At 42.9% G+C, this 22,039-nt stretch overlaps 1 protein-coding gene across 6 annotated transcripts in view; it reads left to right on the top strand.

The window, feature by feature from the left end:
* The window catches only part of epha7 (eph receptor A7), an 83,238-nt gene that overhangs the window by 41,027 nt on the left and 20,172 nt on the right, over positions 1 to 22,039 (top strand). The gene's annotated exons all lie outside the window — the stretch shown is intronic.

Raw genomic sequence — 22,039 nt, 5'->3', positions numbered from 1 at the left:
CCGTCTCCGTGCCACTATCACAAGGTGACAGATCACGAGGACAGAGTACTCGCACAGTGAAATTACAGACCTGAGGGGTAGTTGATGAGAAATGTCACTGTCGACAAAAATGGAACTCTAATATATTCCATCTCAAGTTTGTTGGACACTTATTAATTCCTCTCGGTGAGTGCCATTAATTTAGGTAGTCAGTATGGTGCGGCAGTTGAAGCGTGGGACAAATAACAGTGTGACCTGAGAACAAAAGAGTCGCAATGAGTGTATACATATTGATCAGCGTTATGAAGCAGTTGCAGCACACAGTTTTCTCTAGTTGAGCAAGTCATCTTTCTTCAACTGTTGATTTGTTTTTTAGAAAAAAAATGATAATTTTGCCAATAATATAGGAGATTGGAAGCCAGTTTTTCTGTTTTGGCATTGTTTATCTATGGAAGAGCATTATGGACAGGCATATGGGGAAAACATGAGGAGGAAGATACATTTTCTATTTAGCATTTCAAGAATAAAGTCAAAATTTCGAGATTGAAGTCTATCTTTCTGTATAAGTGCCAGCCATAAGAAAACATTTTGTGCATTTTTTACATTTTGAGAATAACAGCCCATTCACAAATAAAGTCCAAATGTTGATAATAAGCATTTCCCTTTTGAGATTTAATCAAACTTTAACACGTAGGCTGCAATTTTGACTTCAGTCTTGACAAATTCAACTTTATTCTTGAACTTTGTTTTTTCCTGGCCCTAATACTCTTCTGTGTTAATCAGAAAAGTGCAGCAGTTGCAAAAGGGAGCGCCAAATTACTTCTAAGGATAGATTATAATTATTTTTGTTCATTAACACTTAAGCAACAGCAGCTTATGGTGACTTATTCAAGCTTTGTTAGCCAGCTTTGTAAGCAAAACTAAACCAGAAATAAAGAAACCATAACTCAGCATCCTTGTTTTTCCTCCCTAAAATGTTCGCAGCTGAAAAGTGCACTTCAGTCCATATTTAAAGTTGCCCTGTGTGTTTTCAAGCATTGACCGGTCAGTGAAGGCAGTTGGATTTGGCTCTGGAATGCAACAGCTCTCCGGCTTACTGCCCACGGGTGACTGTAAGGCCTCGGTAAACACCAAAATACTCTTTCCTTCTCTCTCTTTATCTACTCACCCGCCTGCACTCCCTCTCCGCTCTCATATACATTCAATCAAACCCACACATACATACATACATACATACATACATACATACATACATACATACATACATACCACACACACACCCCGTCAGCATGCACCTGTGACTCCCAGAGCCTCTCTTTATATGGAACACATGCTCGGGAATGTCACGGCCCTGGCTGCAAATGGCTCCAGCACTTTGCAATAGAGCCATTCGAGTGTTTCATTTCCTGCCGAAGGAGTTAAAAGGACTTGCAAGGGTAATAAAAGCCAAGCAGGGTTGCACGCCGTAGGTGCCCAATAGCAGTGAATTCCCCCTACTGCAAAAAAAAACAACACACACACACACACACACACAAACAAACACACACACAAACACACACACACACAGCCACACAAAAGCAATTCCAAGTCAATAGCTAAACTTTGATCACTGTTTCCCGTCGGTGATGGTATTTTGTCCAGTGGTGCAGAGGGATTGTTCGTAGCCTAGAGAGTGTTAGCGTGTTAGCTGGAGAGGGAACATTTTATCGATCACACACACGGGAAAACAGCAACATCTGCCTGAGCCTATAGCCAGCTACGATTAGTAGATCCTTGCAGTAGAAATCAGCCCCTATTTTGACACAGCTAATAATGTAACACCCACTTTAGAGGACCTTATCAGTTCAGTTCATATTGTGCTTTAGGGGTGCATATTCCCAAATTCATTTGCAGTTGAAGTTGTAACTGACATGTGTTTTTTGCTATAGAAAATAAAGATTCCACACTTAAAAGATGAACTTAAAGGGGACATATCTTGAAAAACCTTTCAGTGCTCGTGAACATATTATTTTGCCGCCTAGATCAAAAAACATATGTGGCTGCACTTGCTATATCTTATCTAGGCTCATTAGAATACACCAGCCACGGCTTGAGAACTACCTTTGCAAAGGTGCACCATATTTTTCTTGCAAGCCAATCAGAGTAGACTGATTTTTGTTTTTTGGGAGGGGACTTAAAGAGACAGGGGCTAAAACAGAAGAATTCAGGCAGAGGGTGAATACCACGGAGTGTTTGAAATATGGAAGTAGTTTCCGTGACATCACCCGTAGGTTTCTGAAGAGCCGCTGTAAAGCTCAAGGCAGGCTGCTCCGGCCGTCACAACCTTGGCAGTGACGGCACAGCCTAACTCTAAAAATCACATTAACATGGGGGTCTATTGGGATTGACTCACTTTTGGAGCCAGCCGCAGGCGGCTATTTGAGGAACTGCTGCTTTTGAGGCTTATGCGTTGCCTTCACTTTAAAGCACTGGAGGTTGCTGCTTGGTCAATACACGTACATTTAGACAGACAGTATGGGCAAAAGTAGTGTGAATACAGCATGCAAACATGTTCTAGTAGAAACCCAAAATGAACTTGCGAATGACCATAACTTCTTACTTCTTCTTACTTTAATAATTTATGTTATATTGGCTTTTAAAGAATATTACATCACAGAGAGAACTTAGAATGAGCAATAAGGTAGATGTAAGTTACATCTTCCCATCTTATTTGCTACTCAAGCACAGTACATGTGATCAATCATGTGATCTATTAAAGGAGTAACCTTTTATAAGCAGCTTTTAAGTGCTGTGAGTAGGAGTAGGTTGCTTGATTAACAAGTCTTATTCTTCATTTTATGTGTACTTTGTACTCGTAAGTCAGCTTCAAAACATTCATGAAGGACAGGGTTATCAGACCTTCCATAAAGATGGAGCCCGGTGTTGAATTTATTTGCGGGGTTGAACATTTGTATTCATGTCTAGCGCATGACCTGGATCATGCTTGCTGGAGAGCATCCTTTTTAAAAAGTGTTTGTTTTGTCCTCCGTCCAGAGGTCTGCGGAATGGTTTATGGTTGTGGAAGTGGCAGAGGTTTGCGCTACGTAACGCAGTCTTGCATTGCGGCTGCAGGGTGTGTGGGGATTTTTTTTTTTTGGCGGGGAGGAGAGGGGGGTTTGTCTTTGAGCATTGCTCACTGGTGCTTTGTGAGATGAAAAGAATCGAGGGAGATTGACAGCTCGACTTTTTTTCCTGTCTTTCATTGTCTCATCAGCATACTGTCTCCTGCAGTGAGGAAAACTAATTATGTCTTCAACCCCCTGCTTCACCCCCTCCCCCCCTCCCTCCCCTTTTATTCAGATCATCACACTTGGAAATCATAATGAGTTTGTGGCAGGCCACTTTGGCTTTGGAGAAAGGAATAGAGAGGAAAAAAAATAAAAATTCTGAAAGTCCATTTGCCTCCACTCAAACAAGCCGCTGGCAATTACGGACAACCTTTTGACCCTCAAAAGCTGTCGCCTCAAATTCTTTCAGGGCCCGACCAAGACTTAGTTCAGTCCTGCACACCTGCTAGTTTCCTCAGCTGTACAGCTTCTGCTTTAAAACCAGCGCTGACCAAAAAAGTTTTTGCTATCAAAGCAGAGCGAGCGAATGACAGCCATCTGGCGGGCTGCTTTTAATCATTTGGTATAAAACAACGGTAAAAAGATATCGAGGATCCAAAAGGGACGTTGGTATTGGCTGTGGAGCAGATGGGCTTCACATCTGGGCCCGGGGAAGTTAGTGAGGGCGTGAGGGATGCTGTGACAGGGTAACACGGCCAAGAGTCCCTTTGTATCCGATGATCTCTTTCACCCGGGCCGCCCTCTCCGCTCATTCCGCTGCATCCTTGGAAAGCTGGGAAAAGGATTTCGCGAAAAGTGTTTTGGTCTGACCGAAGCACTTGCGAGTCCTTCTGGGACAAAATGATTGCCCATTTAACCTTGTGATGTAAGAGATTGTGAACAAAATGCAAGAGAACACCATGTTTTAGCTGGAAATAGATGTTACCTGAAACAGCTTACTCACTTGTTGAGTGACTAAGTGATTGTAGAGAAAAAGGAAGAATCAGTTTTACGGAAACAGAATATTTGTTTAGAGGAAAGAAATGTAATCCTTGGATACTTTTCCAATTTTACATATCTGCAGTTTGTGATGTTATGAGTTTCTTGGTGCACTCTGATATTTTGCTTAACCTGTCTCTGTCTACTTTCACTTTCTCAATGGCTTTCTACAATTCCCAGAATCACCCAAAACTATGGTATTGCATTGTGATTTATTAAGGCTACTGCGATGAGTTTATAGTCTGTAAAACTGTTAGTGCATAAACGGGAGAGTATTACTTCACTAGTTTTACTTTCGTCACTGAAACACTTATTTTTACATTTGTATCATTAGTATCAATATTTTGTTGTTGGCACCGTGGCCGGTTGTCTTTGAGCAAAAGAAAAATATACCAAAATGACACATGATCATCCAAATGTGTCTACAAGGGATTGAGACCAAGCCATAATATTCTTTCAAGTGGGCATAAAAAACAAGCTGCAGTTGCGCTGGTAGGTGCACTCTTCCACAATGGAAGAAAAAAAAAAAAAAATCATCAGCTGTACCAAAATAGCTCCAAATTATGACCCCAGAATTTACCCTTCATTAAGCCCCGCTCCCCGCTGCTACTCAGTCTAGCTGTCAGAGCTACCATGGAGCCCACACTGTCACTAACGGCACTCCCTGAAGAAAAACAAAAAAAGCTATTTCATAGAGGAGCAGACAGACAGGTTAACAAGATACATTTGAAGGATATATCTAGGATGTCAAACTGATTCAGCAGTGAAATATGGTTAAAAAGATAAAGATAGAAGATGAAGCCTCCAGATCACAGTGACAAAGTTCAAATTAGCGAACAACACTGTGCCTGTAAAGCCGGGTGGGTCTTTATTCACTGTTACAATCATTAAGAAGCAAAAGCAGCATGTGTATACATCCAGTATACCTTCAGAAGCTAGTGTAGCATAGAAGAGCTAACCTCCCCTGCTAACTATCAATATAACAGTTTAACCTTGACTAGTTTGAAATCCAAAAAAACATGAGAGTCTAAGAAGCAGAGTTCGATAGTTATTGGACCCTGGTCGGAGCTGGCCCATGATTGGTCAGTCGGTCTTTCATGGGCGGTACTTCGCAAAAGATCCCTTGCCTCAAATGTGATTACATTTTCAATTTTAATGCAGGTTAGTGTTATTTTTACAGATTTTTCTGCCACTTTTTAGAACAAAGCAGCCAGTGTCTACTGCATGTCCTGTAGCATTGAGACTGGGATGCTATTCTTCTGTGAGAACTGTGTGCCGAAATGTATTCTTCTATTCTCCGAAGAAAGATTACATCTAAATGAAAGTTGGAAGAGCCTGTGTCCTTAGAGACCGAGCTAATTAAATTCGGTAAACTCCTCCCAAATCATTTCCCCATCGCACTGGCGACTCGCCGTTGAGCGTCGCCAAAAAGTATGTCACAATGTGTTAAGACCGGTATACTTTGGCAGTAGACGTCTTGATGAGAGACTGAATTAAAAAAAAAGGGCCTGCGGGAGACCTCCTGTGCTTTCAGGCAGGTTTTTTTTTTGTAAAAACACTCCTCTAGTGCTCAGGAAAAGAGATAATCACTTATTAATGTCAGAACGTTATTTGATTTTGTCTATTATGCTAAATTAAATTACATCCAGCTTGCGAGATTCGGTGACTTAATGCACCGACTGGATGCATTTCAGCTGCATGGGCTTGTTAATCTGACACATTACAGATAACATCCTCGGCTGTCTGGATGAAATTAAATCGCAGTTGATAACTTGGGATGAATTCAGTGTGCAGCGTCTGACAGCCACTGTCGACGAGTGCATTCACACTGTAAAGTCAGTGCCCCCAATACACACTGAAAGAATATGCACAGTGTGCTGCCGGAGGGGAAGACTTCGCCCCCGGACTGCCATCACCCTTTTTTTTTTGTTATTTTCGCACCTCATAATAACTGAAGGTAGAGCTTGCTTTAAATTGTGTGAACATGTCTGGCATTTGCATTAGAATAACTCACCGCTCTCCAATTAACTGGTGACAAAGTGGATTGGAGCTACGCTAAGCAAACATGCCGGACGTCTGACACAAAGAGGCAAAAAGCCACTGTCTGTCATTGTTCCCTCGGAGGGTAATTGGGATGAGGTTTGGGAGAAGCTCAGCGCTACCCCTGAAAAGCAAACTGGTGCCCGGGCCCTCCCACTAAGTCTTAAGCCTCGTCTCTTGGTCGCCTATCAGACAGAGATCACCAATTACAGTAGCGGCAAATCCCGCCACCAATACACAAGAAAAACAACAATGATGCGACACCTAGCCAAAGGCCTTGATCAGGATGTCAGGCTTTGTCTCTCAATTTGCGAGCCCGTAATTTTAAGCTGCTTTGGCCCAATTTCAACTGGTGCTTCACCCCTATTTGGCCTTAATTTGGAGAGGAACCATCCATGTATACTCACAGACACTGACTCTTAAGTATCATGTCAAAACTTTGACTTTCTTTGTGTCTTATCCTTTCGAAATTATCTTTTTGCTAAACTTTTATTTTTCACAAATTGCAACTAAAATAGCTGTCAAAGTATGTTGGGGATTCATTTTAACATGAATTTTTTGGGGGCTAAAGTTAGGTTGAGTTAATGAATCTTGTCAGGGTTTTATAAAATAAGAATCTACACTCTGTATGTGCATACATGTGTTTCAAACTTGAGGATGGTTGGTAGTTTGAGTGGAACAAATGGAGTTGTTAAGACGGGCCACAAAAAGTAGAAACATCAACCATTTTATCAGGTCTATCACTTTGGATTCTCTGCAGACAATTAAAAAAAAAAAAAAAAAACACAGACAGACCAACCAGTTTGCTGTCTTCCATGATCTTTTCTGTTCTGTCATCTGCTGTCTGCAGCCAATCAGGGAGGATCTCTGGAATCAGTGCCCCTCTAACCAGGTGCCATCAATCTCCTCTCGTTTGGAGCCGGGGGGGGGGGGCTACACTGACACAACCAAGAGGCTGGTGCTCAGCCCTGATATACTGACAAACCAGCACACTGTATGAGTGTGTATGTATGTGTGTGTTTGTGCTCCCCACTGCTGGTGGTCCATCCTCTAGTGTGGAATCTGCATCACAAACAGCCTAAGCTCTCCTCCCCACCACCCCCCACCCCCTGCTGCTGCTTTCTGAGCCTGAATCCACACTAGCTCTGCACAGCAGCCCGCTATATAGATATGTATGGTCCCAGCAAACTCTTCTTGAGTTCAATACTGAAGGATTAAGGCAATTCAGACTTTCAGCTTTGTTTGCTTTTTTAATTGTCCCTGTGTGACTAATGGGAGTTACGTTAGGCCGGGTGTTTTACGGTGACAACACAGTGTGTTCAAGGCATCGACTGCTGATTATATCCATGTGGAGCCTGGGAATTTATTTGACCACAGCCCGGTATTTGCAGCAGGGAAAGATTAAGAAATATTACTCTTTTTTTAAACTTCTTAAAGAACCACTTTGACAACTTCGTACCTGCTTTTCTTCCCCCTCTAAAAAGAAAATAGAACGCTGTAGAAAAAAAACAACATAGTTAAGTACAGATTCAGTCTTTTTTTTTTTGTCTGGCCAATCTGCAAACTTTAATCAGACTTCAAGGAGGTACATTACTTTCCATGGGCTTTTTTGGGAGAGCGAGTCATCTGCTCAGCCCGCATTAATTTTTTTACTGCCGTCTGTTCCCTGCTTCTGTCGTTTAAAGCCGCCCTCCATAAGCTCACCACAAAGACCACGAAACAGCAGAAATGAGAAGACATTCTACAGCTAATAGAGCACTAACAAAAAAAAACCAACCCTTTCCTTAAAGCCACGAGGTGCCACCTTGAGCGCGGCGGGTGTATTATGTTGCCGAGCACACAGTGTTGTTTTTGAAGTCCTTCTCAATATCGCCGCCATTTCCTCCCCTGGCTTCGCTGATGATCTCTGACATCTCATTAGGAGTGCCTGTTATTCGTATTACCCGCACTAAGGCGAAGTGATCACGGCGGATATTGCGAGGTAAATTCCTGTAACCAGCCAAAAGAGAGAAAGCGAGTCATTATCGAGTCCAATATATAGTTGGCAGCGAAACAGAGACACTTTGCTGGATTGGGAAAGTAGAAGCTATGAGATTGTTTCCCGAGATACATTTTCAAGGCTAATTATCTTGCAATAATGACATCATTATAATGATAGTGAGCCAGCGCTCAGACTCTTGAAGAATGAGGCTTTGTTCACTCGACACTCACACACACACACACACACACACACACACATGCCGCCAAGAACTTGAAAGTTTTTTTGTTTTTCCCAGCAAAATGATTTCACAGATAAAATAACTAAAAAGGTTCAAAGATGATGCAGGTGTTTTTCTAAATAAACATATCTGCTTAGAATTATGAATATAAACATAAGCTTTAAATGAAAATGCAACGCTGCAGATGCTCTGTCGTATCACCAAGCTGTGATCTCCAACACATCACTGAATATATAATATTTTAATTTCTTTCCCCTTTTTTTCGGGATATTCACAGTTTTGTGAGCACTGAGTAAGTGATTTCCTACATTCCCCAAGCTTTTGACAGCCTGAATGACAAGTGGTGTGAACTTCTTGCTGTCAGCTGTGAGTTTTAATGCACTGGTGGAGAGAGCAACAGTGGGAGGAAAAAGTGAAAGTCACGACCCTGAATGGAATAGTCTTGTGGCTGCGACGGATTCTAGCCATTAAGAAAGCTCCTTTAAGATTAGCTAATAATTCAGGACCAGCTTTTATAGACATTTTTGTATGTCAGTGGTAAAAATCAGGCTTGTAGTTATTCAAAACACCATAAACAGTTGACCCATTGACCATTAACCAAGATTTTGCTTTAGGGCAGACTAACCCTTTAACACGAAAAGCACATGGCAGCATCTCCCACCTCATCTAGCCCTCCTCTCTCTCTCTGTCCCCGGTCAAAGGTCACAACAGGTCATTCCTGAAGCCTGGCATCATTATGATGCCAGGAAAAAGAATGGGAAAGAGGCTTTCTGTGGGTGCCCTCTTTTGTCTGTCTAGCAGGTGTTACAGCATTACTGGGCGTCTCTCCACACAGCGAATCTGACTCTTTGCCCGGCGATTACGAGCCAGTCACTTACCCTGGAAGCCAGGATAGGGGAGGTGGGGGGGCGTAGGTGGGACAAAGGACAACGGACGTGCCTTTTGTAGGGCACAGGGAGCCCGGGGGCCCGATCGGTGCCGAGTTCAGCCGGGCAAAACCTGAGAGCTGGCTTTGTCTCCACAAGCGGCCGATCACTCAGCGCAGTTTCGGTAAAAAAAAAAAAAAAAAAAGCGTTCCGAGGCTTTTTTTAGAGGGCAGGCTTCGTTGTCCCCGAGTCTGGAAATGATCAGCTCTCTGCTGCTTTTTAGCACCCGCAAAAACAGCTTTTCCGTGACACTTGATAATAAATCATAGTTATGAATTTGATCTACACCGATTGTTACAAGCAGCGAGTTGTGGCAAACCGACACTTTTGCTGTTTCAAAAAAAAAAAATGAAAACCCACATAAGTCCCACAGACATGGAGTCACTGCTTGTCTCTGCCTGTGCGTGGTGGCCATTAATCACAATCAGTTAGCTGCTTCCATAAGTTAACAGAACATAAAGAAGAAAAAGACATGGCTCAGGAGGTCAATCACTGAACGGATCAACACTTTACGCGCGGTGATACGAACGAGCTGTCGTCGGCGTAGAAGTGTTCCTCCGGGACAAATGTGCTTGGCGTGTGTTTTTTTTTTTTTTTTTTTGGGTTGTCAAGTGCAAGGGGCGAACACACCCAGTCGTGAGCGTTCCTGCGCTGCCGCCTGGTTCCCCTCACGTCCTGTCATTTGCTCTTTGTCTGAGCATAAAGAAGACATCAAGTGAGCTCATAGCAGACAGATGAGTGATAGAAAAGCTCAGCGCTGATGACAGACACAGAAAAAGCCAATCCCCAAAACTACAGTCAGCCACTAAGTAGGCTTTTGTGCAATCTTTTTTTTTTTTTTTTTCTGTCTGGCTGGAGGCCTGTCTGGAGTGTCTGGCCAGGGGGGGGGGTTACTCATCATGAGCGTGGCTGCCAGCATCAGGTCCTCCCCTTGATTACAGGGCTGCTGCTGAGTCGGCTGGGCGTTCCAGTCTTATCCCTTATCACCAGGTGCATTTACTCTGGCTATGCACCGCTCTATTTCCTGCAGATGCACTCGGTCGAAATTGAACCCAGAGTGCAGTCAAATGAGTTCTATACTTTCTCCGGTCATCATCGCCCTCAGCTTTCTCTTTTTTCCCAGGCAGAATTAGGTGTTGTGAGCTTTGAAGCAGACATTTATTGGCTCAGTGTGGGATTTGTTTAAAAGAAAAAAATAAAAGAAGTAAAGTCAGAGTCTGTACCTGTGGTAATTTGAATACATTTAAAGTAGAGACACCAGAATCACAAGGGTATCAGAAGGCAATGCTTCATCAAGATGTTCCGTTTAGATGAGTAACACATTTCTACCAATTGTTTATGAATTCTAAACTAATTGATTAATTATTTCCTGTTTCAGCTGTCTAGATGACATATGATATCTCCATTGTATTTTGCCCAGAGGCCCAGAGACCAACTAGCATTCTTAACCAGGAATACTACTCGCCCCGTCGGCTGTTGTGTATTTGGTGATAAATCAAGTGAAAATTAAGGTCAATTTCTCATAGACTTGGGCCCCTGATGGCCATTAGAAATAATGCAGGTTTAAGGCACTTATGCATTGGATTCAATTTTTCAGAACAAGATGTTCCTTTTGTGTTTTATTAATGCCTGTTTCTAAATAAATGTGCAATTCATCACATTAACACAAGCCAGCTGACACACAGAGAACTTGGGCTTTTGTAGCTCCTAGGGGTTGTTGCCCACTTTGCCTTGTTGGTAATCCAGCCTTGGTTTTACTATTTTATGAAATGGAAATATTTTAGATGTCTTGTTCATCATTTCATCCACATTTTCGCAACATTCAGCCCGCCATATTTGGTGTCTTTGCAAAAATTTTGCCCAAATCTTCCAATAATAGTAGGTCTGAACAAAGCTTGACTGCACAGCATGAGTCCGTACTGAAGAGGTCAGTGGGGTTTAACAGCCAACTGCTCTTTTCTTACTTTTGTGAATCAGATGCATTTGGATTGTTCATTGCCTTCTCATAAAATGAAACATCAAAATGCCATCTAAGTTGCTGGAATAACAAAATTTGGAATGCGTGGCTCTCACTTCATGAGTTTTGAACTTGTTGACAGACTCAAAGTGCTCGCAACCCAGCACCTGGGGAACAACATTCTGCACCTTGCACAACTGTCCGCAGCAGCAGCAGTTGTGCAAGTTCTTGTTGGACCTGTCTCAGGCTCTGATCTGATTTAGCCCTATGGCGTCGCGAGGAGCTGCAGGCCTGGCCTAGATCTGTTGGCAATCAGCAGCGCGTTGGACTGGACCGCTCTGTGCAAAATTACAGAGGCGGCTGGAGGGGCCGTGGATATGATTTCCCTGGCATGGAGCCTCTCCAAGACTGTGATTAAAGAGCATATGAGCACTGATTAATATGATCACCATCCTGATGACAGAGGTATTTCTAGAATAAACAGATGTTTACCATTGCCAGCCCTCAGCGATCATATTTCCCCCCCGTTCGGCAAAACGGCGGCGGTGGCTTCAATTTGCTATTTGAATATTCCCCATGCCGGATGCCAAACATTAGATTTATTCGGCGATAATAAGGGAATGGAAGCAGCTGCCTCTGTGTGAAGCCGCAGATAAGTGCGACTATGGGGGTTGAAACCTCGAAATAATAGCAGTGCCTCAGGATCCTGACCCGGTGTGCGCCGACGGTCCGCAGCACAGCGCATTCCGTGAATTATCTTGCTTATCAATCCCCATGGAGCTCAGATGTCCAATCAGGGCCTTAGATTGGAGCATGAGGGGGCCCTCGGGCTGTGCTTTGACATTTAAGAGGTGGGGAAGGCCGGCTGGCTGCTTAGCAGCTCCTGTAAATATCCACAGCCACCACGTCCAGGCCCTTTTTTTTACCCAGACGCAGTCTTTGTTTTATTAAGATAAACGATAAAGCCACTGTGTATGCAAACGCATATCTCTGCTTAGCCCGGTCATGTATTTGAAAAGACATGCCTCGCAGCTGCTCGTAGCGGAAAGGTCAGCGAGTCGGCGGATAAGCAACACCAAGCGTGTACATTATAACAAGTACCAGAGCCTTCATTTCTCATCCAGCCTGCGCCTGTGTGTTTGTTTCCCAGCGTATTCTCCCTTGACGGTCCACGTGCCGAGCAGGGAGTTAGATAGCATCATTATAACACAGCTCGCCATCAAAAGGGGGACGTGGACAAGCATGGCGTGTTTTTTATGACTTCATCAGGACCGTCTGGGCGATGAATTCCGGCCGATCTCGGTGTAAACTCGGGGCCGATCCAGAATGAGGATATCAGGCTGTGCGTCATGCAGCCAGGCAGTTCCCGGGGATTTGCTCTGATTAAGTGGGTTCAGATGGTAAACGTTTTGTCTTGGAACACGACGAGGTTTATTTACAAACCTCGCCGAGCTCTTTCCTCTGTTTTTGACCCTGTCATTTATTCCCGGCGACCTCCCTGAAATGAGCCCTGCACCTCAAAGCGTTTGGCTCCGTCTCTCCGCGCCGCCACCCTCACATCACGTTGCATCCAGCACACACATGTCGGCCTGCTGTGCATTGTCACTATAATTATGATTGCCAGAATAAGTCAACAAATGTTCTTATTTGGCGGCCCCGTGTTCCTTACGTGAGCGGTTAAGTATTTTAAATCAAGGGGCTCAGTTTTATGTGCATGGTAAACACATGGTTTTTGGCACAATCAAGCTGCAGTGCACATTGAATTTATGTTCCATGTCATTGTCCTTTGAGTCATATGGCTGCTTCCCATCTGTCCAGCTGATCATTATGACTTTCTGAAAACATGACCTGGTTCCTGCGAGACGGAGGGGGAAATTACACCTCACACCTGGCATTTATTGGAATACGTCTCAGCTGATCGCTTGTGATCGTGTTTGCTCCAGTGCGCATGTTTTATGTTATCTGTGAGAGACACTTATATTTTCAGTTGGCAATACAGCTTGAGAATAGTTTTTACCATGGCTTTTCTATGCCTGTCCCTGTGCTCAGAAGGCCCTTTTGTATTGCCTTTCAGAAGGTCTCACCCAATGTCAACCTTTGGCAATTTGAGGTTGTTAACCAATTGACAATAGTATATAGTTATAAGATTTATTTTCGATAAAGATATTTTGAATCCTTTTTTTCTCTGCCTACAAAAACTCTATGAACAGCCACTACATCGTAGGCATCGCCTTAGCCATCGCCATTGCTGTAAAAAGGTGCATATATATTTTTGGGGGGGTTCACAAATCCCACGAAACTACTTGTTTAACCATCAGCAAACAGTATTTCTGTTACTTGAGTTCCATATGTAATATCTGCTCCATAATAAATTTGAAAGGGGTGAAAACGGTAACTAAATCTATAAATAGAAGATTAATATAATTAAATATAAATTGTAATAATTATCGTGAAAATATATCATGATTACAGCCTTATTGCTAAATTGTCTGTTGTGTTACATTGTCCAATACAAACCAACATATGTTGTTGTCACAGATGACATAATAAGGATATTTGTTTGTTGTCATATATGTTAAAAAAAGGAATATAGCTCTTTTTTTGTCATAAAATCAGATTAACAGCAATCTGGAGTAATATCTTAAACCTTGCCTTTAAAAAATTATGTCTATTTTCAGTAAAAACCTGGAAGAAAAAAGGCAAACGCTGTGAGCCTTATTATTTGTCAGTGTACTCTTGGTTCACTCGCACCTGCGTGTTAACCTGTCCATTTCATGAAAGGACCCCCCCGAGATGCATTTTAGAGCCCAGTGTGAACAGGGCCATCATTTCACCATTACTGGGTTATGATTATGTAAATGTCGGCCATGCTACAATGGAGTCGCGATAACTCTATTCTTGCCCTACGTGAGTGAAAAAATAGATATACCGATTGCAGACCCCCCATTCTAGCTGCAGAAATCAGGGAGTGTGCTAAGAGTGGCTGATGATAGGCTGTCAGCCCTGCTCCCTAATTTGGACACTGACACAGGAAAGCTGAGTGCCTCGTCAGTAAGTGGGGTCCCCGCTGGCTCGACAATTATGTAACATAGCTGACCAATGATTTCTGCATCTGTTACACCACCGAATGGCATTTTGATATTATACGAGGGTCCGCGCGGAGCTACCACGGCGGGGTTAAAATGAACTCCCTGTCAGGAGGCATTGGAGGAGCAATCATGCACAGTGCGCCTTGTGTGTGCATGTCGGTGTAGCATGAATGCAATTCCCCCCACTGACCTTCCACTGTGATTCTGATTCCTGGCTTCACGGCAGCACACAGGGGCTATACTTAAGCTGTTAGGCGTGGGCGATGCACTCAGCAAATCACACACCAAGAAAACATTTACTTGCTTGAGTGCAGGGAGAATTCAAGGAGAGATTCTATTAGCCAGAGAAGGAATTGACATCAAATGCATTTCCTTTATGGCCAAACGCATCCAGCCATCATTTGATGAGCATTTGACTATTGCGCTTAAGAAAGAAATTAGACAACTGAATTTGAAACCTCTCTGTTGATGGAGAGAATTGATGGGAATATATGATAGGAGGGTGCTTGAACTGGAAAATAATGAGGGGAAACTTGATGGCTGTTTTGAGCTGTCAGTAGTGAAAGCGTCAGAAAAGTATTAATAATCATCCCGTCACCTCTGGAGCTGTCAGCCCTATGGAACATGAAAGACCCAGCCTAGGCCTCCTTCATATCAGGCCCAGCTAATTGCTTTCAAACGGGGCCGCCTTTGACCCTCCTGCATGGTCACTAAAGGTGTCCCCGCCTCAGCCGGCATTGTTATGCAGCGAGAGCTCCGTCCTCTGCCCGGCTCTTTCAAAACTCTATTTTCAAACACACTTGGTTCAAGGGTATTTCGTGCGCCTCCACCAGAAGTGTTGGCAGTGAATAGGAATCATCAGATCATCAAAATGTTCCGGAGATGGTACCATTAGCCGTTGATGGGAGGACACGATGCAGCTTTGTCTATTGTTTGGCCACAATCCACATGATCTTTCTATTGGAGAGCTTGTACAGGAATTAGATTGATCATATTGGGTAATATACAAGGGTGTAGGTTTGTTTTAAGAAGAGAGGGGACACAAAGACTTTTCTCTTTGAGAACACCTCCCTTTGTTTGTTGGCCAGAAAATAGAAAGAATTGACCCTTTTACAGCCTTACAGTCATCAACAATATGCGGTCGCATGTTGGCAATGGAAGTGACGTAATCAAGCTTTAAACATTGAATTAAAACTTTTAGCTGCATCAAAATGTCTTCTTGTTGGTTGTTCGTAGTGACTTACCTAAATAGTTGCCGTTGATAACTCTTAGCCTTTGTGCTACTAGGCTAACCTTTTTGCTAATGGGCTAGCCTTTGTGCTAATGCTACTTGGTTAGCCTGCTAAGCTTCGGCTCCCACTAGTTGTTTCAGTGGGTTTACTTCTGGACTTGACTTTCGGTCCATTTGTTGATATTTTCTTCCTTTCTTTTAACTTACAAGCTTTTGTTTGTGTTGTCTGATGTTTACAAGGCTAACAGGTTTTTGAAATGTTGGCTGCCGGTGCTGCATTGGCTCATGTGCTCAAACAATCACCATACACTTAAGTCACTCATGGTCGCTCTATTGCTGGGAAGGTACCAACTACCAACATTAAAGGTGCAGTTCCTTGAGCTATGTTCTTAGAACTACGGAAAGGTTGAAAAGGCCTTTAAAATTCTCTGACAAACTCCACGGTTAAGCAATGATCGTGACAAAACGAAAAGCGCTGCTGAATGCATCAGTCCTCTCTTTTTTCTCCCTATTCGCATCCAAGCGGACATGACATGTTGCAGGCCTGCAGCGGCTGGCTGAAACGCTATGCCGTGCAGAGTCTCAATGCCACCGGCGAGACACCGGCTTGGTAGCCCAAGAGCAAGAAGCTTGTCACACCAGTTATGACAGTTCTGTTAACATTCATCAGAGCCCTGGTCTATTATTGTCCTCCATCCTTTACTGTGTGACTCACCGGCGGTTACTAAACGGAATTCTGTTTTTTATCCAGTCACTGGATGAATGGCCTTCAGAGCTAAGCTGCAAGCCAGTTTCAGTCCGGCCAGCTCCAAAAGACAGGTGGAGAGTCGCTGGATGCAGAATAACATCCACCCCCACACACAAACACACGCACAGAGACTTTTTCTTCAGGGTTCACATAGATAAGTAAACCGCCGCACACCCACGCACCAACATGCGCAGGCTTTCCAGCTGTAAAAAGCAGCTGGGGGTCGCATGAAATTTGGTTGCCGTCTTAAAATGCAGATTGCATCCTCTGTGCAGGGAGAGACAAATGATCCCCACCAGGAGAGCATTACATTTAGAGGAGCAGACAGCAGTTTGACTCTGAGACAGTGGTGGATAGTAAGGGGGGGAGGGGGGTGGGGAGCTGACTGCTAAGATACATTTGCTTTCAAATCCAGCGACCCACGTACAATCCTCAACTCATGCAAGCATTTTTTTTCTTTTCTTTTTTTCTCAGCTTGAGCGAAGTCTTTATTTTCAGCTTAAGTGGTTTTCATTTAACCATGAGCAATACTGCCTGGCATTAACCTTAAAAGGGCAGTCCCACCAATTTTACACACAAAAGTCAGTTTACTAGTCTTCTGTGGCTCTGGAGGAGCTTTGTCGGGTCCTTTCAAGTCTGAGAAAATGACCCCTGATGATGTCATTAAGGGGTGTCTCAGCTCAGGCAACAATCTACAGAAAGCCTGGGTAACAAACACTGCATTTACAATGCACAAGACAATGCTATTGGTGGCATTATGGGAAATGTAGGATCCAGTCGTTTTGGATCTGTCTCCATGCTAAGGACAAAAAGTCAGGATATATAAAATATAAAGGGATATTTCAAAGGCCTTTTACACCCCTGATTGTAGTTTGAGATGTGACAAATTTGCATCATGGGAAATATAGGATGCGGTATTAAAGTTGCTTTCCTCGTGATGGGGCCTAAAAGTCGGCATATCTCAGCCCCTGATGCTTCAATTTTGACCATTTGTCCTTTGACCTGTCTCACGTGAGTCTGCCAACTTTATAGAAGTCTAATATTAAATTGCTTGAGTGCACCTTTAACGTCATGTCTCGTTATCCCCATCAAAGAGAACTATTTGTATCCCCATCAAAGAGAACTATTTGTATCCGTAACAATCATGCTGAGCCTACTCCTCATATGTCAATTTTTTTTCCCCCAAAGATGCCAACATTTAAGAGCAGTCTGATTCTGCCCGGTTATGGGAGTCACAACACGGAGTAGAAGTAATCTTGATTATGTCATACCTCGTTAGTGTCAAGCCAGCCAAACTAAACTGTCGCCAGGCTTTTTGTTTCACGGGCTGCTGGAGATGATGTGTTGAAAAAGAAAAAAAAAAGGCTTCAGTCTAGCAAGCACATTCCCCTGCACTGTAAATATTCAGCTCTGCAGTGGCGACAGAGGAAACTGAATGGTACCTATCCAGCATGTTAAAGCCATCAATGGCTGTCATTGTGTGAAATACTTGATGTGTTGTGATGGAGAGCAGAGCCAGCTGGCAAAACAAGTGTGTTAACGTAGATTCCTGAACTATGCAATCTTTAAATGATGAAAGGACTTTCATTATTATGTGTCAAACGTGTTTTTATCCAGTAGTTAGTGTAACAGTCAGTTTCCTTTGTCAAACACGTCCCTTAGCCGGTGTTTGAATTGAAAGGATGCCGTGCTTTACGTTTGTTTATGTGCCCATATTGGGCCCAAAGGATTCTTTTTTATTATAATTATTTTCCCTAGGAGACATTGTAATCTCCTGTCTCAAATTAAAAACCTGTTAAAAACCTTGCAAACACTATCAAACGGCAGCAATCTTCCGCACCTCAACGGCGACCGTTGGCTTTAAGACACACGACGGCGTCCTGAAATCAGCAGTAATTAATAAATTAGTTTATAGCGTCGGTTGCGGTCCGTGACGCAAGCACGCAGGCGGAGAAAGATGGTTATGTAATGATAACCTGCTCCTCCGCCTCGGAGTCCAAAAATCAGACGGCTGAGTGAAAGAGGAGGATATTAAAATGCGCCGTCTAATGTATTCAGAAGACGCTCAGATGCAGAGCACGGTGAGCGACTGGGCTTCTGGATCAGTTAGCTTTACAGGAGGAGGTGTTAGGGGTCACTGACACATTTTCTAATATTGCAAAATGGATGCACAAATGCCTTTCCCCAAACAGTCTCTTTAGAGAGCGGCATGACAATTATACAATTTTCCGCCACGCTAAGCTCCACAGGTATGTTGAAAGTCAGAGAGTGGCTGGCTGGTCCTGGGCCCCTTGAAATCCGGTTTGTCATTAATGGACCACCTGAGTGAGCCACGGGGGAGACGGAGAGGAGCCAGAGGAGCAGGTTTTACTTTTGAATTAACATTCAAATCTGGTCTTCGCTCAAAACCCCCCAGTGAATTTGAGAATGACCGCTTTTCCCATTCCCAAAAAATCATGATAGCCCTTTCAGCCCCGCATGGTACTAATACCACTCGCTGATCTCATGATCTCTGTGGAAACAAGGGGGCTCCGGGCTCTCTGTCAGCCCCGTGGCTGGGTTAAAGGGAGTGAAAGGTTGGGGCGGGGCTGAGCTGAGTCATCGCCGCTATACAGCCGCGGGCCAAAGGGGGGTAAATGGGGCAGATCTGCTGCCTGAGTCACACTCTGGAGAGGGAGAAGAAGCTGTGTGGGAAAAGTGGCTCATCATGCTGCGCCCTGACTGCGCAGATCAAGCAATAATATACCTGCTGCCGCTTGACAACTATGCATCACTGCTAATTATGTGGGTTTTTTTTAGAAATGAAGAGCCATAATTTTTTTTGCTTCAATTAGCACAAGAGTGCAAATTACTCATATGCACTTGTGTGGCCTTTCAAACATTGATTTGAGGAAGTAAAAGGCCAAAGTTAGAGGCAGAAAAAAGATCAATACTTAGTTTGACTTGGCAACAGGAACCAGTCTTAATCAAGTGATCAATCGAGAACTTTATTGTTATTTTGCAAGCACAACAAAATTGCAGTTGCGTCAACTTCAAAGTTGCATTGCATTATAAGACTTCATATATACTAGTAAATAAGGGACATTTGACACCATTAGGCCCAAAAATACTTTTCCAATTCATAAGCCAATGAGCAACTCTCATAGGATTGAATGGGAGCCCACGTTGGATGCTGCATCCAGTTCTTTCTATATATCCATGGTCTAATTTCTTCATGGGAAGTGCAGAATCAAGTGTTTTTGAAGCTTAAGACATACTACGGACTCAAAATCAGGATTATCATTCTTTTGTGAGTCCCCCAACTTCATGGAACTTAAACACTAAATTGCTGGATTGAGCCTTGAACTTCATAGTTTTGTGTTGGTCATAAATTATTTGTGTCCATTCCAAGTAATCTTCCTTTTTAGATGAAGACATGTTTGACATTTCAAACCCATTTAAACAGTTAAAGGCCAAAGCTGGATGCAGACAAGCCCAAAGGCAAGTGTGAGACTTGGCAACAGGAACACGTCTACAGTATGTTTCGTCTATGGTGGGAAGCGGTGCAGATTAAAGCAAAGAGTTTGGTTTGGATAGTATCATCAGCAGCTTTGGGGTGAATCAATGTGTTTGTTTTTGTACTTCTTGAAATAAGCATCAGTTCTCCATTTTTCTTTCTTATTGATTGATTTTCATAAGAGAAGAAGAAAAAATAAATAAAAATCCCAAAGTATAAAAGAAGATATACACTTTACGGTGCTGAAGGAGATTTGTATTTGACACTGCATGTTGCGTAATCTTTAACCTGAAACGCCATACAATCAGAAATGTATTTCTTGTTTGGTACTTTAAATGGATGTTGCAATGTATTAATTTCCAAATGAAGACTTATAAAAGATAAAAACACTCGCAGAACTCAGTTTACAAGCATACAAACAGACTGCTGGGCCAGTACGCAACTAAATGTATCCATTCTTTCAACGGCCGCTCAAGTCCTAACAGAAAATATATATCCTGTCTGAAGTAGTATTTCTCTTTGCAGCCAAAAAAGTCTGCAGGGGATGAAAGCAAATGTCAGATTAAAGCAGTAAACACAGACAAGAAGCATCATTTAGTGCCTATAAACCTTGAAAAACCCGCTTTTAGGAGAGGTCCATATTTCAAGGACGCCGTCTGGATGAGGGCAGAAGAAAGCAGCCAAATTGGATGAGGTTAAGCTGCACTAACTGCTTGTTGTGACTCGGGGAGGGAAAACTCAATCGTCCCCTTTGACCGTCCGCCATGCGCAGACAAAGGATGCATTGTTCCTGTGTTTTGGGTGGATTATGAGGGAACATGTCACAACAGCAGTTTTTTTTTTGACAAGGTCTTGGGTGTCCGCTGTCGTTTGCGTCGCTGTCAGGAATGTCGATGAGGCCTAATGAGGTTTTAATCCAGCCGGAGTCATTAGTGGCGGGGTCATCTTAAAACAATCTAGGGTCAGGCTGCATTAGAAGTCTGGGTCACTGGGCATGGAACTTCCAGGGAAAGAGGTCTTGTCTCCTGTTGGACGCTGTTCACAGTCAGGGTTGAGACTGTAACTTGCAGATTTTAAAACATACTTCAAAGCCATATGGTACGCCCGTGGAGAAACATAAGCTTGTTGTGTTTCATCATTTGTTAAATTGCTCAAAAATCAACCCCAATTCACATCATCACGCCATCATTTAAAATATCCCATCTCCTTTGGTGTGAATCCGTCATTCACAAGCTCCCCTTTCATGTGAAAAGCACGTCTCCGATCCATGAGAGACCCGGGAAAACAGGAATCAAAGTGCAGCTTCTGACAAGTGGCTCCCACTTCGGAGTCCACGTCGTCCCCAGGACGTCTTTTTTCAAACTCTCTAAGACGCGTTAATTAATATGCTTTTGCCCCGAGAGCAGCATGAGTCATCACGATTTCACAGTGTGTTTACAGAATGGATTTTGAGGCTGTTTAAAGTGGAGATTACATTTTTTTTAAAGCATCATCTCCTTGGGGTGAGGTTTAGTAAGCCAAAAAGCTTTCCCTGTTTTTTTTTTGTTTTGTTTTTCTCACTGGGGTCTTTAAGAAAAGTGCTGTAAAAATGATGGTGATTATATTCAAGATGCTGATGATGTAAAGGTAATGGAAGTTGAACCACAAGCCGAAAGGCACAACTGCAGAACTAGAAGCAGTGGTGACACACTGCAAAAACTTCTTAAGTAAGAGTAGTATGACTGTTTCTAATAAAAAATACACTCTTTTCAAGAACTTTCAAGGAAACAAGTGGAAAAAAAAACTAAACTCTGCACAAAAATCAAGAAGACTATTTTTTATTTTAAGATGATGCTTGAAAAAAGTTTGTTTGCTTTGGAAACAGGTTGAAGAGCTCCCTAAATTACATTTAATATATGGCTTAGTTTGATAGCTGTGTATATTATTGCTGTGGTCTCCAAACCGACAGCATTTCTGTCGCCTGCCCTTCTTTCTACATAGAGTTTTTTTTTAGAAATTACCAGAATGTTTCAGGTAATTTCATTGTAATATCATTTATATTTATTTTAGACTGAAAAAGTTAAAAAGAGAGTGCTCATTTCTAAATAACAATCCACATAAAAGCCAATTAATTTATAGAGCCGTGCAAGTTGCTACATTTTCCACAACAAATATTGTCCTGCAAATATTACAGAATATAAGACCTTGTGTTAACAAATGAAGAGATTCTGTCCAAACGAAGAGGCTTGGAGGGCTTTCATTTTAAAACGGACACAGGACGTGTACAGAT

This window comes from Anoplopoma fimbria, chromosome 18, assembly GCF_027596085.1.
Source record: "Anoplopoma fimbria isolate UVic2021 breed Golden Eagle Sablefish chromosome 18, Afim_UVic_2022, whole genome shotgun sequence".
NCBI classification, from domain to species: Eukaryota; Metazoa; Chordata; class Actinopteri; order Perciformes; family Anoplopomatidae; genus Anoplopoma; species Anoplopoma fimbria.
Note: the sequence above shows the minus strand (reverse complement) of the source record. Positions and strands in the feature narration are given on the sequence as shown.